This window comes from Electrophorus electricus, chromosome 20 (genome assembly GCF_041902795.1).
Source record: "Electrophorus electricus isolate QZ-2024a chromosome 20, ASM4190279v1, whole genome shotgun sequence".
NCBI classification, from domain to species: domain Eukaryota; kingdom Metazoa; phylum Chordata; class Actinopteri; order Gymnotiformes; family Gymnotidae; genus Electrophorus; species Electrophorus electricus.
Window position 1 is genome coordinate 9,849,704 of NC_137516.1, and position 15,985 is coordinate 9,865,688.

The window sequence follows — 15,985 nt, forward strand, 5'->3', positions numbered from 1 at the left end:
TTTCTCACTATGAAACAGCTTTGTATTCACCTTAAACACTGTTTCAGGGCAAGAGATTGTGTTTTAGACTAAAAGAGACTGCATTATAAGAAGAATCTTTACTTTGAAACTCTGTTTTTTATCTTTCTCTCACTATGAAACAGCTTTGTATTCACCTTAAACACTGTTTCAGAGCTAGACAGCTTGCTTTTAACCAAAATGAATAACTTACAATATGTTAAGAAAACACATATTTCAAATGAAAAGCGTTTATAACAAGGAGAGATCAAGTTGTTTGTAATATGACCAATTAAAGTATTTGCAACTCTGTTTTTACACCTCTAACCACAAGGAGGCAACGTTTCCAGACATTATATTTGGCTTATACATAGTTTCAGAGCAAGAAATATTGTTTTTAACAAAACTCAACAACTTAACCCTTTAAAGTAATTGCAACTCTGTTTGAACACCTCTCACCACAACGTAACAGGGCTTCTAAGCATTGTAATCGGCTTATACACCGTTTCAGAGCAAGAGATTGTGTTTTAGACTAAAAGGGAATGCATTATAAGAAGAATCTTTACTTTGAAACTCTGTTCTTATCTTTTTCTCACTATGAAACAGATTTGTATTCACCTTAAACACTGTTTCAGGGCAAGAGATTGTGTTTTAGACTAAAAGGGAATGTATTATAAGAAGAATCTTTACTTTGAAACTCTGTTCTTTACCTTTTTCACACTATGAAACAGCTTTGTATTCACCTTAAACACTGTTTCAGGGCAAGAGATTGTGTTTTAGACTAAAAGGGAATGCATTATAAGTAGAATCTTTACTTTGAAACTCTGTTCTTTACCTTTTTCACACTATGAAACAGCTTTGTATTCACCTTAAACACTGTTTCAGGGCAAGAGATTGTGTTTTAGACTGAAAGAGACTGCCTTATAAGAAGAACCTTTACTTTGAAACTCTGTTTTTTATCTTTTTCTCACTATGAAACAGCTTTGTATTCACCTTAAACACTGTTTCAGGGCAAGAGATTGTGTTTTAGACTAAAAGAGACTGCATTATAAGAAGAATCTTTACTTTGAAACTCTGTTTTTTATCTTTTTCTCACTATGAAACAGCTTTGTATTCACCTTAAACACTGTTTCAGAGCTAGACAGCTTGTTTTTAACCAAAATGAATAACTTACAATATGTTAAGAAAACACATATTTCAAATGAAAAGCGTTTATAACAAGGAGAGATCAAGTTGTTTGTAATATGACCAATTAAAGTATTTGCAACTCTGTTTTTACACCTCTAACCACAAGGAGGCAACGTTTCCACACATTATATTTGGCTTATACATAGTTTCAGAGCAAGAAATATTGTTTTTAACAAAACTGAACAAGTTAACCCTTTAAAGTAATTGCAACTCTGTTTGAACACCTCTCACCACAACGTAACAGGGCTTCTAAGCATTGTAATCGGCTTATACACCGTTTCAGAGCAAGAGATTGTGTTTTAGACTAAAAGGGAATGCATTATAAGAAGAATCTTTACTTTGAAACTCTGTTCTTTACCTTTTTCACACTATGAAACAGCTTTGTATTCACCTTAAACACTGTTTCAGGGCAAGAGATTGTGTTTTAGACTAAAAGGGAATGCATTATAATAAGAATCTTTACTTTGAAACTCTGTTCTTTACCTTTTTCACACTAAGAAACAGCTTTGTATTCACCTTAAACACTGTTTCAGGGCAAGAGATTGTGTTTTAGACTAAAAGGGAATGCATTATAATAAGAATCTTTACTTTGAAACTCTGTTCTTTACCTTTTTCACTCTATGAAACAGCTTTGTATTCACCTTAAACACTGTTTCAGGGCAAGAGATTGTGTTTTAGACTAAAAGGGAATGCATTATAAGAAGAATCTTTACTTTGAAACTCTGTTCTTTACCTTTTTCACACTATGAAACAGCTTTGTATTCACCTTAAACACTGTTTCAGGGCAAGAGATTGTGTTTTAGACTAAAAGGGAATGCATTATAAGAAGAATCTTTACTTTGAAACTCTGTTCTTTACCTTTTTCACACTATGAAACAGCTTTTTATTCACCTTAAACACTGTTTCAGGGCAAGAGATTGTGTTTTAGACTAAAAGAGACTGCATTATAAGAAGAATCTTTACTTTGAAACTCTGTTCTTTATCTTTTTCTCACTATGAAACAGCTTTGTATTCACCTTAAACACTGTTTCAGGGCAAGAGATTGTGTTTTAGACTGAAAGAGACTGCCTTATAAGAAGAATCTTTACTTTGAAACTCTGTTTTTTATCTTTTTCTCACTATGAAACAGCTTTTCTATTCACCTTAAACACTATTTCAGGGCAAGAGATTGTGTTTTAGACTGAAAGAGACTGCCTTATAAGAAGAATATTTACTTTGAAACTCTGTTCTTTATCTTTTTCTCAATATGAAACAGCTTTGTATTCACCTTAAACACTGTTTCAGGGCAAGAGATTGTGTTTTAGACTGAAAGAGACTGCATTATAAGAAGAATCTTTACTTTGAAACTCTGTTTTTTATCTTTTTCTCACTATGAAACAGCTTTGTATTCACCTTAAACACTGTTTCAGGGCAAGAGATTGTGTTTTAGACTAAAAGAGACTGCATTATAAGAAGAATCTTTACTTTGAAACTCTGTTCTTTATCTTTTTCTCACTATGAAACAGCTTTGTATTCACCTTAAACACTGTTTCAGGGCAAGAGATTGTGTTTTAGACTAAAAGGGAATGCATTATAAGAAGAATCTTTACTTTGAAACTCTGTTCTTAACCTTTTTCACACTATGAAACAGCTTTGTATTCACCTTAAACACTGTTTCAGGGCAAGAGATTGTGTTTTAGACTAAAAGGGAATGCATTATAAGAAGAATCTTTACTTTGAAACTCTGTTCTTTATCTTTTTCTCACTATGAAACAGATTTGTATTCACCTTAAACACTGTTTCAGGGCAAGAGATTGTGTTTTAGACTAAAAGGGAATGCATTATAAGAAGAATCTTTACTTTGAAACTCTGTTTTTTATCTTTTTCTCACTATGAAACAGCTTTGTATTCACCTTAAACACTGTTTCAGGGCAAGAGATTGTGTTTTAGACTAAAAGAGACTGCATTATAAGAAGAATCTTTACTTTGAAACTCTGTTCTTTATCTTTTTCTCACTATGAAACAGCTTTGTATTCACCTTAAACACTGTTTCAGGGCAAGAGATTGTGTTTTAGACTAAAAGGGAATGCATTATAAGAAGAATCTTTACTTTGAAACTCTGTTCTTTACCTTTTTCACACTATGAAACAGCTTTGTATTCACCTTAAACACTGTTTCAGGGCAATAGATTGTGTTTTAGACTAAAAGGGAATGCATTATAAGAAGAATCTATACTTTGAAACTCTGTTCTTTACCTTTTTCACACTATGAAACAGCTTTGTATTCACCTTAAACACTGTTTCAGGGCAAGAGATTGTGTTTTAGACTGAAAGAGACTGCCTTATAAGAAGAATCTTTACTTTGAAACTCTGTTCTTTACCTTTTTCACACTATGAAACAGCTTTGTATTCACCTTAAACACTGTTTCAGGGTAAGAGATTGTGTTTTAGACTGAAAGAGACTGCCTTATAAGAAGAATCTACTTTGAAACTCTGTTTTTTATCTTTTTCTCACTATGAAACAGCTTTGTATTCACCTTAAACACTGTTTCAGGGCAAGAGATTGTGTTTTAGACTAAAAGAGACTGCATTATAAGAAGAATCTTTACTTTGAAACTCTGTTCTTTATCTTTTTCTCAATATGAAACAGCTTTGTATTCACCTTAAACACTGTTTCAGGGCAAGAGATTGTGTTTTAGACTGAAAGAGACTGCATTATAAGAAGAATCTTTACTTTGAAACTCTGTTTTTTATCTTTTTCTCACTATGAAACAGCTTTGTATTCACCTTAAACACTGTTTCAGAGCTAGACAGCTTGTTTTTAACCAAAATGAATAACTTACAATATGTTAAGAAAACACATATTTCAAATGAAAAGCGTTTATAACAAGGAGAGATCAAGTTGTTTGTAATATGACCAATTAAAGTATTTGCAACTCTGTTTTTACACCTCTAACCACAAGGAGGCAACGTTTCCACACATTATATTTGGCTTATACATAGTTTCAGAGCAAGAAATATTGTTTTTAACAAAACTGAACAAGTTAACCCTTTAAAGTAATTGCAACTCTGTTTGAACACCTCTCACCACAACGTAACAGGGCTTCTAAGCATTGTAATCAGCTTATACACCGTTTCAGAGCAATAGATTGTGTTTTAGACTAAAAGGGAATGCATTATAAGAAGAATCTTTACTTTGAAACTCTGTTCTTTACCTTTTTCACACTATGAAACAGCTTTGTATTCACCTTAAACACTGTTTCAGGGCAAGAGATTGTGTTTTAGACTAAAAGGGAATGCATTATAATAAGAATCTTTACTTTGAAACTCTGTTCTTTACCTTTTTCACACTATGAAACAGCTTTGTATTCACCTTAAACACTGTTTCAGGGCAAGAGATTGTGTTTTAGACTAAAAGGGAATGCATTATAATAAGAATCTTTACTTTGAAACTCTGTTCTTTACCTTTTTCACTCTATGAAACAGCTTTGTATTCACCTTAAACACTGTTTCAGGGCAAGAGATTGTGTTTTAGACTAAAAGGGAATGCATTATAAGAAGAATCTTTACTTTGAAACTCTGTTCTTTACCTTTTTCACACTATGAAACAGCTTTGTATTCACCTTAAACACTGTTTCAGGGCAAGAGATTGTGTTTTAGACTGAAAGAGACTGCATTATAAGAAGAATCTTTACTTTGAAACTCTGTTCTTTACCTTTTTCACACTATGAAACAGCTTTGTATTCACCTTAAACACTGTTTCAGGGCAAGAGATTGTGTTTTAGACTGAAAGAGACTGCCTTATAAGAAGAATCTTTACTTTGAAACTCTGTTCTTTATCTTTTTCTCACTATGAAACAGCTTTGTATTCACCTTAAACACTGTTTCAGGGCAAGAGATTGTGTTTTAGACTAAAAGGGAATGCATTATAAGAAGAATCTTTACTTTGAAACTCTGTTCTTTACCTTTTTCACACTATGAAACAGCTTTGTATTCACCTTAAACACTGTTTCAGGGCAAGAGATTGTGTTTTAGACTAAAAGGGAATGCATTATAAGAAGAATCTTTACTTTGAAACTCTGTTCTTTACCTTTTTCACACTATGAAACAGCTTTGTATTCACCTTAAACACTGTTTCAGGGCAAGAGATTGTGTTTTAGACTGAAAGAGACTGCATTATAAGAAGAATCTTTACTTTGAAACTCTGTTTTTTATCTTTTTCTCACTATGAAACAGCTTTGTATTCACCTTAAACACTGTTTCAGGGCAAGAGATTGTGTTTTAGACTAAAAGGGAATGCATTATAAGAAGAATCTTTACTTTGAAACTCTGTTTTTTATCTTTTTCTCACTATGAAACAGCTTTGTATTCACCTTAAACACTGTTTCAGGGCAAGAGATTGTGTTTTAGACTAAAAGAGACTGCATTATAAGAAGAATCTTTACTTTGAAACTCTGTTTTTTATCTTTCTCTCACTATGAAACAGCTTTGTATTCACCTTAAACACTGTTTCAGAGCTAGACAGCTTGCTTTTAACCAAAATGAATAACTTACAATATGTTAAGAAAACACATATTTCAAATGAAAAGCGTTTATAACAAGGAGAGATCAAGTTGTTTGTAATATGACCAATTAAAGTATTTGCAACTCTGTTTTTACACCTCTAACCACAAGGAGGCAACGTTTCCACACATTATATTTGGCTTATACATAGTTTCAGAGCAAGAAATATTGTTTTTAACAAAACTCAACAACTTAACCCTTTAAAGTAATTGCAACTCTGTTTGAACACCTCTCACCACAACGTAACAGGGCTTCTAAGCATTGTAATCGGCTTATACACCGTTTCAGAGCAAGAGATTGTGTTTTAGACTAAAAGGGAATGCATTATAAGAAGAATCTTTACTTTGAAACTCTGTTCTTATCTTTTTCTCACTATGAAACAGATTTGTATTCACCTTAAACACTGTTTCAGGGCAAGAGATTGTGTTTTAGACTAAAAGGGAATGTATTATAAGAAGAATCTTTACTTTGAAACTCTGTTCTTTACCTTTTTCACACTATGAAACAGCTTTGTATTCACCTTAAACACTGTTTCAGGGCAAGAGATTGTGTTTTAGACTAAAAGGGAATGCATTATAAGTAGAATCTTTACTTTGAAACTCTGTTCTTTACCTTTTTCACACTATGAAACAGCTTTGTATTCACCTTAAACACTGTTTCAGGGCAAGAGATTGTGTTTTAGACTGAAAGAGACTGCCTTATAAGAAGAATCTTTACTTTGAAACTCTGTTTTTTATCTTTTTCTCACTATGAAACAGCTTTGTATTCACCTTAAACACTGTTTCAGGGCAAGAGATTGTGTTTTAGACTAAAAGAGACTGCATTATAAGAAGAATCTTTACTTTGAAACTCTGTTCTTTATCTTTTTCTCAATATGAAACAGCTTTGTATTCACCTTAAACACTGTTTCAGGGCAAGAGATTGTGTTTTAGACTGAAAGAGACTGCATTATAAGAAGAATCTTTACTTTGAAACTCTGTTTTTTATCTTTTTCTCACTATGAAACAGCTTTGTATTCACCTTAAACACTGTTTCAGAGCTAGACAGCTTGTTTTTAACCAAAATGAATAACTTACAATATGTTAAGAAAACACATATTTCAAATGAAAAGCGTTTATAACAAGGAGAGATCAAGTTGTTTGTAATATGACCAATTAAAGTATTTGCAACTCTGTTTTTACACCTCTAACCACAAGGAGGCAACGTTTCCACACATTATATTTGGCTTATACATAGTTTCAGAGCAAGAAATATTGTTTTTAACAAAACTGAACAAGTTAACCCTTTAAAGTAATTGCAACTCTGTTTGAACACCTCTCACCACAACGTAACAGGGCTTCTAAGCATTGTAATCGGCTTATACACCGTTTCAGAGCAAGAGATTGTGTTTTAGACTAAAAGGGAATGCATTATAAGAAGAATCTTTACTTTGAAACTCTGTTCTTTATCTTTTTCTCACTATGAAACAGCTTTGTATTCACCTTAAACACTGTTTCAGGGCAAGAGATTGTGTTTTAGACTAAAAGGGAATGCATTATAAGAAGAATCTTTACTTTGAAACTCTGTTTTTTATCTTTTTCTCACTATGAAACAGCTTTGTATTCACCTTAAACACTGTTTCAGAGCTAGACAGCTTGTTTTTAACCAAAATGAATAACTTACAATATGTTAAGAAAACACATATTTCAAATGAAAAGCGTTTATAACAAGGAGAGATCAAGTTGTTTGTAATATGACCAATTAAAGTATTTGCAACTCTGTTTTTACACCTCTAACCACAAGGAGGCAACGTTTCCACACATTATATTTGGCTTATACATAGTTTCAGAGCAAGAAATATTGTTTTTAACAAAACTGAACAAGTTAACCCTTTAAAGTAATTGCAACTCTGTTTGAACACCTCTCACCACAACGTAACAGGGCTTCTAAGCATTGTAATCGGCTTATACACCGTTTCAGAGCAAGAGATTGTGTTTTAGACTAAAAGGGAATGCATTATAAGAAGAATCTTTACTTTGAAACTCTGTTCTTTACCTTTTTCACACTATGAAACAGCTTTGTATTCACCTTAAACACTGTTTCAGGGCAAGAGATTGTGTTTTAGACTAAAAGGGAATGCATTATAATAAGAATCTTTACTTTGAAACTCTGTTCTTTACCTTTTTCACACTATGAAACAGCTTTGTATTCACCTTAAACACTGTTTCAGGGCAAGAGATTGTGTTTTAGACTAAAAGGGAATGCATTATAATAAGAATCTTTACTTTGAAACTCTGTTCTTTACCTTTTTCACTCTATGAAACAGCTTTGTATTCACCTTAAACACTGTTTCAGGGCAAGAGATTGTGTTTTAGACTAAAAGGGAATGCATTATAAGAAGAATCTTTACTTTGAAACTCTGTTCTTTACCTTTTTCACACTATGAAACAGCTTTGTATTCACCTTAAACACTGTTTCAGGGCAAGAGATTGTGTTTTAGACTAAAAGGGAATGCATTATAAGAAGAATCTTTACTTTGAAACTCTGTTCTTTACCTTTTTCACACTATGAAACAGCTTTTTATTCACCTTAAACACTGTTTCAGGGCAAGAGATTGTGTTTTAGACTAAAAGAGACTGCATTATAAGAAGAATCTTTACTTTGAAACTCTGTTCTTTATCTTTTTCTCACTATGAAACAGCTTTGTATTCACCTTAAACACTGTTTCAGGGCAAGAGATTGTGTTTTAGACTGAAAGAGACTGCCTTATAAGAAGAATCTTTACTTTGAAACTCTGTTTTTTATCTTTTTCTCACTATGAAACAGCTTTTCTATTCACCTTAAACACTATTTCAGGGCAAGAGATTGTGTTTTAGACTGAAAGAGACTGCCTTATAAGAAGAATCTTTACTTTGAAACTCTGTTTTTTATCTTTTTCGCACTATGAAACAGCTTTGTATTCACCTTAAACACTGTTTCAGGGCAAGAGATTGTGTTTTAGACTAAAAGGGAATGCCTTATAAGAAGAATCTTTACTTTGAAACTCTGTTCTTTATCTTTTTCTCACTATGAAACAGCTTTGTATTCACCTTAAACACTGTTTCAGGGCAAGAGATTGTGTTTTAGACTAAAAGGGAATGCATTATAAGAAGAATCTTTACTTTGAAACTCTGTTTTTTATCTTTTTCTCACTATGAAACAGCTTTTCTATTCACCTTAAACACTGTTTCAGGGCAAGAGATTGTGTTTTAGACTGAAAGAGACTGCCTTATAAGAAGAATCTTTACTTTGAAACTCTGTTTTTTATCTTTTTCGCACTATGAAACAGCTTTGTATTCACCTTAAACACTGTTTCAGGGCAAGAGATTGTGTTTTAGACTAAAAGGGAATGCCTTATAAGAAGAATCTTTACTTTGAAACTCTGTTCTTTATCTTTTTCTCACTATGAAACAGCTTTGTATTCACCTTAAACACTGTTTCAGGGCAAGAGATTGTGTTTTAGACTAAAAGGGAATGCATTATAAGAAGAATCTTTACTTTGAAACTCTGTTCTTTACCTTTTTCACACTATGAAACAGCTTTGTATTCACCTTAAACACTGTTTCAGGGCAAGAGATTGTGTTTTAGACTGAAAGATACTGCCTTATAAGAAGAATCTTTACTTTGAAACTCTGTTCTTTATCTTTTTCTCACTATGAAACAGCTTTGTATTCACCTTAAACACTGTTTCAGGGCAAGAGATTGTGTTTTAGACTAAAAGGGAATGCATTATAAGAAGAATCTTTACTTTGAAACTCTGTTCTTTACCTTTTTCACACTATGAAACAGCTTTGTATTCACCTTAAACACTGTTTCAGGGCAAGAGATTGTGTTTTAGACTAAAAGGGAATGCATTATAAGAAGAATCTTTACTTTGAAACTCTGTTCTTTACCTTTTTCACACTATGAAACAGCTTTGTATTCACCTTAAACACTGTTTCAGGGCAAGAGATTGTGTTTTAGACTAAAAGGGAATGCATTATAAGAAGAATCTTTACTTTGAAACTCTGTTCTTTACCTTTTTCACACTATGAAACAGCTTTGTATTCACCTTAAACACTGTTTCAGGGCAAGAGATTGTGTTTTAGACTGAAAGAGACTGCCTTATAAGAAGAATCTTTACTTTGAAACTCTGTTCTTTATCTTTTTCTCAATATGAAACAGCTTTGTATTCACTTTAAACACTGTTTCAGGGCAAGAGATTGTGTTTTAGACTGAAAGAGACTGCATTATAAGAAGAATCTTTACTTTGAAACTCTGTTTTTTATCTTTTTCTCACTATGAAACAGCTTTGTATTCACCTTAAACACTGTTTCAGGGCAAGAGATTGTGTTTTAGACTAAAAGAGACTGCATTATAAGAAGAATCTTTACTTTGAAACTCTGTTTTTTATCTTTCTCTCACTATGAAACAGCTTTGTATTCACCTTAAACACTGTTTCAGAGCTAGACAGCTTGCTTTTAACCAAAATGAATAACTTACAATATGTTAAGAAAACACATATTTCAAATGAAAAGCGTTTATAACAAGGAGAGATCAAGTTGTTTGTAATATGACCAATTAAAGTATTTGCAACTCTGTTTTTACACCTCTAACCACAAGGAGGCAACGTTTCCACACATTATATTTGGCTTATACATAGTTTCAGAGCAAGAAATATTGTTTTTAACAAAACTCAACAACTTAACCCTTTAAAGTAATTGCAACTCTGTTTGAACACCTCTCACCACAACGTAACAGGGCTTCTAAGCATTGTAATCGGCTTATACACCGTTTCAGAGCAAGAGATTGTGTTTTAGACTAAAAGGGAATGCATTATAAGAAGAATCTTTACTTTGAAACTCTGTTCTTATCTTTTTCTCACTATGAAACAGATTTGTATTCACCTTAAACACTGTTTCAGGGCAAGAGATTGTGTTTTAGACTAAAAGGGAATGTATTATAAGAAGAATCTTTACTTTGAAACTCTGTTCTTTACCTTTTTCACACTATGAAACAGCTTTGTATTCACCTTAAACACTGTTTCAGGGCAAGAGATTGTGTTTTAGACTAAAAGGGAATGCATTATAAGTAGAATCTTTACTTTGAAACTCTGTTCTTTACCTTTTTCACACTATGAAACAGCTTTGTATTCACCTTAAACACTGTTTCAGGGCAAGAGATTGTGTTTTAGACTGAAAGAGACTGCCTTATAAGAAGAATCTTTACTTTGAAACTCTGTTTTTTATCTTTTTCTCACTATGAAACAGCTTTGTATTCACCTTAAACACTGTTTCAGGGCAAGAGATTGTGTTTTAGACTAAAAGAGACTGCATTATAAGAAGAATCTTTACTTTGAAACTCTGTTCTTTATCTTTTTCTCAATATGAAACAGCTTTGCATTCACCTTAAACACTGTTTCAGGGCAAGAGATTGTGTTTTAGACTGAAAGAGACTGCATTATAAGAAGAATCTTTACTTTGAAACTCTGTTTTTTATCTTTTTCTCACTATGAAACAGCTTTGTATTCACCTTAAACACTGTTTCAGAGCTAGACAGCTTGTTTTTAACCAAAATGAATAACTTACAATATGTTAAGAAAACACATATTTCAAATGAAAAGCGTTTATAACAAGGAGAGATCAAGTTGTTTGTAATATGACCAATTAAAGTATTTGCAACTCTGTTTTTACACCTCTAACCACAAGGAGGCAACGTTTCCACACATTATATTTGGCTTATACATAGTTTCAGAGCAAGAAATATTGTTTTTAACAAAACTCAACAACTTAACCCTTTAAAGTAATTGCAACTCTGTTTGAACACCTCTCACCACAACGTAACAGGGCTTCTAAGCATTGTAATCGGCTTATACACCGTTTCAGAGCAAGAGATTGTGTTTTAGACTAAAAGGGAATGCATTATAAGAAGAATCTTTACTTTGAAACTCTGTTCTTATCTTTTTCTCACTATGAAACAGATTTGTATTCACCTTAAACACTGTTTCAGGGCAAGAGATTGTGTTTTAGACTAAAAGGGAATGTATTATAAGAAGAATCTTTACTTTGAAACTCTGTTCTTTACCTTTTTCACACTATGAAACAGCTTTGTATTCACCTTAAACACTGTTTCAGGGCAAGAGATTGTGTTTTAGACTAAAAGGGAATGCATTATAAGTAGAATCTTTACTTTGAAACTCTGTTCTTTACCTTTTTCACACTATGAAACAGCTTTGTATTCACCTTAAACACTGTTTCAGGGCAAGAGATTGTGTTTTAGACTGAAAGAGACTGCCTTATAAGAAGAATCTTTACTTTGAAACTCTGTTTTTTATCTTTTTCTCACTATGAAACAGCTTTGTATTCACCTTAAACACTGTTTCAGGGCAAGAGATTGTGTTTTAGACTAAAAGAGACTGCATTATAAGAAGAATCTTTACTTTGAAACTCTGTTCTTTATCTTTTTCTCAATATGAAACAGCTTTGTATTCACCTTAAACACTGTTTCAGGGCAAGAGATTGTGTTTTAGACTGAAAGAGACTGCATTATAAGAAGAATCTTTACTTTGAAACTCTGTTTTTTATCTTTTTCTCACTATGAAACAGCTTTGTATTCACCTTAAACACTGTTTCAGAGCTAGACAGCTTGTTTTTAACCAAAATGAATAACTTACAATATGTTAAGAAAACACATATTTCAAATGAAAAGCGTTTATAACAAGGAGAGATCAAGTTGTTTGTAATATGACCAATTAAAGTATTTGCAACTCTGTTTTTACACCTCTAACCACAAGGAGGCAACGTTTCCACACATTATATTTGGCTTATACATAGTTTCAGAGCAAGAAATATTGTTTTTAACAAAACTGAACAAGTTAACCCTTTAAAGTAATTGCAACTCTGTTTGAACACCTCTCACCACAACGTAACAGGGCTTCTAAGCATTGTAATCGGCTTATACACCGTTTCAGAGCAAGAGATTGTGTTTTAGACTAAAAGGGAATGCATTATAAGAAGAATCTTTACTTTGAAACTCTGTTCTTTACCTTTTTCACACTATGAAACAGCTTTGTATTCACCTTAAACACTGTTTCAGGGCAAGAGATTGTGTTTTAGACTAAAAGGGAATGCATTATAAGAAGAATCTTTACTTTGAAACTCTGTTCTTAATCTTTTTCTCACTATGAAACAGCTTTGTATTCACCTTAAACACTGTTTCAGGGCAAGAGATTGTGTTTTAGACTAAAAGGGAATGCATTATAAGAAGAATCTTTACTTTGAAACTCTGTTCTTTACCTTTTTCACACTATGAAACAGCTTTGTATTCACCTTAAACACTGTTTCAGGGCAATAGATTGTGTTTTAGACTAAAAGGGAATGCATTATAAGAAGAATCTTTACTTTGAAACTCTGTTCTTTACCTTTTTCACACTATGAAACAGCTTTGTATTCACCTTAAACACTGTTTCAGGGCAAGAGATTGTGTTTTAGACTGAAAGAGACTGCCTTATAAGAAGAATCTTTACTTTGAAACTCTGTTTTTTACCTTTTTCTCACTATGAAACAGCTCTGTATTCACCTTAAACACTGTTTCAGGGCAAGAGATTGTGTTTTAGACTAAAAGGGAATGCATTATAAGAAGAATCTTTACTTTGAAACTCTGTTCTTTATCTTTTTCTCAATATGAAACAGCTTTGTATTCACCTTAAACACTGTTTCAGGGCAAGAGATTGTGTTTTAGACTGAAAGAGACTGCATTATAAGAAGAATCTTTACTTTGAAACTCTGTTTTTTATCTTTTTCTCACTATGAAACAGCTTTGTATTCACCTTAAACACTGTTTCAGAGCTAGACAGCTTGTTTTTAACCAAAATGAATAACTTACAATATGTTAAGAAAACACATATTTCAAATGAAAAGCGTTTATAACAAGGAGAGATCAAGTTGTTTGTAATATGACCAATTAAAGTATTTGCAACTCTGTTTTTACACCTCTAACCACAAGGAGGCAACGTTTCCACACATTATATTTGGCTTATACATAGTTTCAGAGCAAGAAATATTGTTTTTAACAAAACTGAACAACTTAACCCTTTAAAGTAATTGCAACTCTGTTTGAACACCTCTCACCACAACGTAACAGGGCTTCTAAGCATTGTAATCGGCTTATACACCGTTTCAGAGCAAGAGATTGTGTTTTACACTAAAAGGGAATGCATTATAAGAAGAATCTTTACTTTGAAACTCTGTTCTTTATCTTTTTCTCACTATGAAACAGCTTTGTATTCACCTTAAACACTGTTTCAGGGCAAGAGATTGTGTTTTAGACTAAAAGGGAATGCATTATAAGAAGAATCTTTACTTTGAAACTCTGTTCTTTACCTTTTTCACACTATGAAACAGCTTTGTATTCACCTTAAACACTGTTTCAGGGCAAGAGATTGTGTTTTAGACTAAAAGGGAATGCATTATAAGAAGAATCTTTACTTTGAAACTCTGTTCTTTATCTTTTTCTCACTATGAAACAGATTTGTATTCACCTTAAACACTGTTTCAGGGCAAGAGATTGTGTTTTAGACTAAAAGGGAATGCATTATAAGAAGAATCTTTACTTTGAAACTCTGTTTTTTATCTTTTTCTCACTATGAAACAGCTTTGTATTCACCTTAAACACTGTTTCAGGGCAAGAGATTGTGTTTTAGACTAAAAGAGACTGCATTATAAGAAGAATCTTTACTTTGAAACTCTGTTCTTTATCTTTTTCTCACTATGAAACAGCTTTGTATTCACCTTAAACACTGTTTCAGGGCAAGAGATTGTGTTTTAGACTAAAAGGGAATGCATTATAAGAAGAATCTTTACTTTGAAACTCTGTTCTTTACCTTTTTCACACTATGAAACAGCTTTGTATTCACCTTAAACACTGTTTCAGGGCAATAGATTGTGTTTTAGACTAAAAGGGAATGCATTATAAGAAGAATCTTTACTTTGAAACTCTGTTCTTTACCTTTTTCACACTATGAAACAGCTTTGTATTCACCTTAAACACTGTTTCAGGGCAAGAGATTGTGTTTTAGACTGAAAGAGACTGCCTTATAAGAAGAATCTTTACTTTGAAACTCTGTTTTTTACCTTTTTCTCACTATGAAACAGCTCTGTATTCACCTTAAACACTGTTTCAGGGCAAGAGATTGTGTTTTAGACTAAAAGGGAATGCATTATAAGTAGAATCTTTACTTTGAAACTCTGTTCTTTACCTTTTTCACACTATGAAACAGCTTTGTATTCACCTTAAACACTGTTTCAGGGTAAGAGATTGTGTTTTAGACTGAAAGAGACTGCCTTATAAGAAGAATCTACTTTGAAACTCTGTTTTTTATCTTTTTCTCACTATGAAACAGCTTTGTATTCACCTTAAACACTGTTTCAGGGCAAGAGATTGTGTTTTAGACTAAAAGAGACTGCATTATAAGAAGAATCTTTACTTTGAAACTCTGTTCTTTATCTTTTTCTCAATATGAAACAGCTTTGTATTCACCTTAAACACTGTTTCAGGGCAAGAGATTGTGTTTTAGACTGAAAGAGACTGCATTATAAGAAGAATCTTTACTTTGAAACTCTGTTTTTTATCTTTTTCTCACTATGAAACAGCTTTGTATTCACCTTAAACACTGTTTCAGAGCTAGACAGCTTGTTTTTAACCAAAATGAATAACTTACAATATGTTAAGAAAACACATATTTCAAATGAAAAGCGTTTATAACAAGGAGAGATCAAGTTGTTTGTAATATGACCAATTAAAGTATTTGCAACTCTGTTTTTACACCTCTAACCACAAGGAGGCAACGTTTCCACACATTATATTTGGCTTATACATAGTTTCAGAGCAAGAAATATTGTTTTTAACAAAACTGAACAACTTAACCCTTTAAAGTAATTGCAACTCTGTTTGAACACCTCTCACCACAACGTAACAGGGCTTCTAAGCATTGTAATCGGCTTATACACCGTTTCAGAGCAAGAGATTGTGTTATAGACTAAAAGGGAATGCATTATAAGAAGAATCTTTACTTTGAAACTCTGTTCTTTATCTTTTTCTCACTATGAAACAGCTTTGTATTCACCTTAAACACTGTTTCAGGGCAAGAGATTGTGTTTTAGACTAAAAGGGAATGCATTATAAGAAGAATCTTTACTTTGAAACTCTGTTCTTTACCTTTTTCACACTATGAAACAGCTTTGTATTCACCTTAAACACTGTTT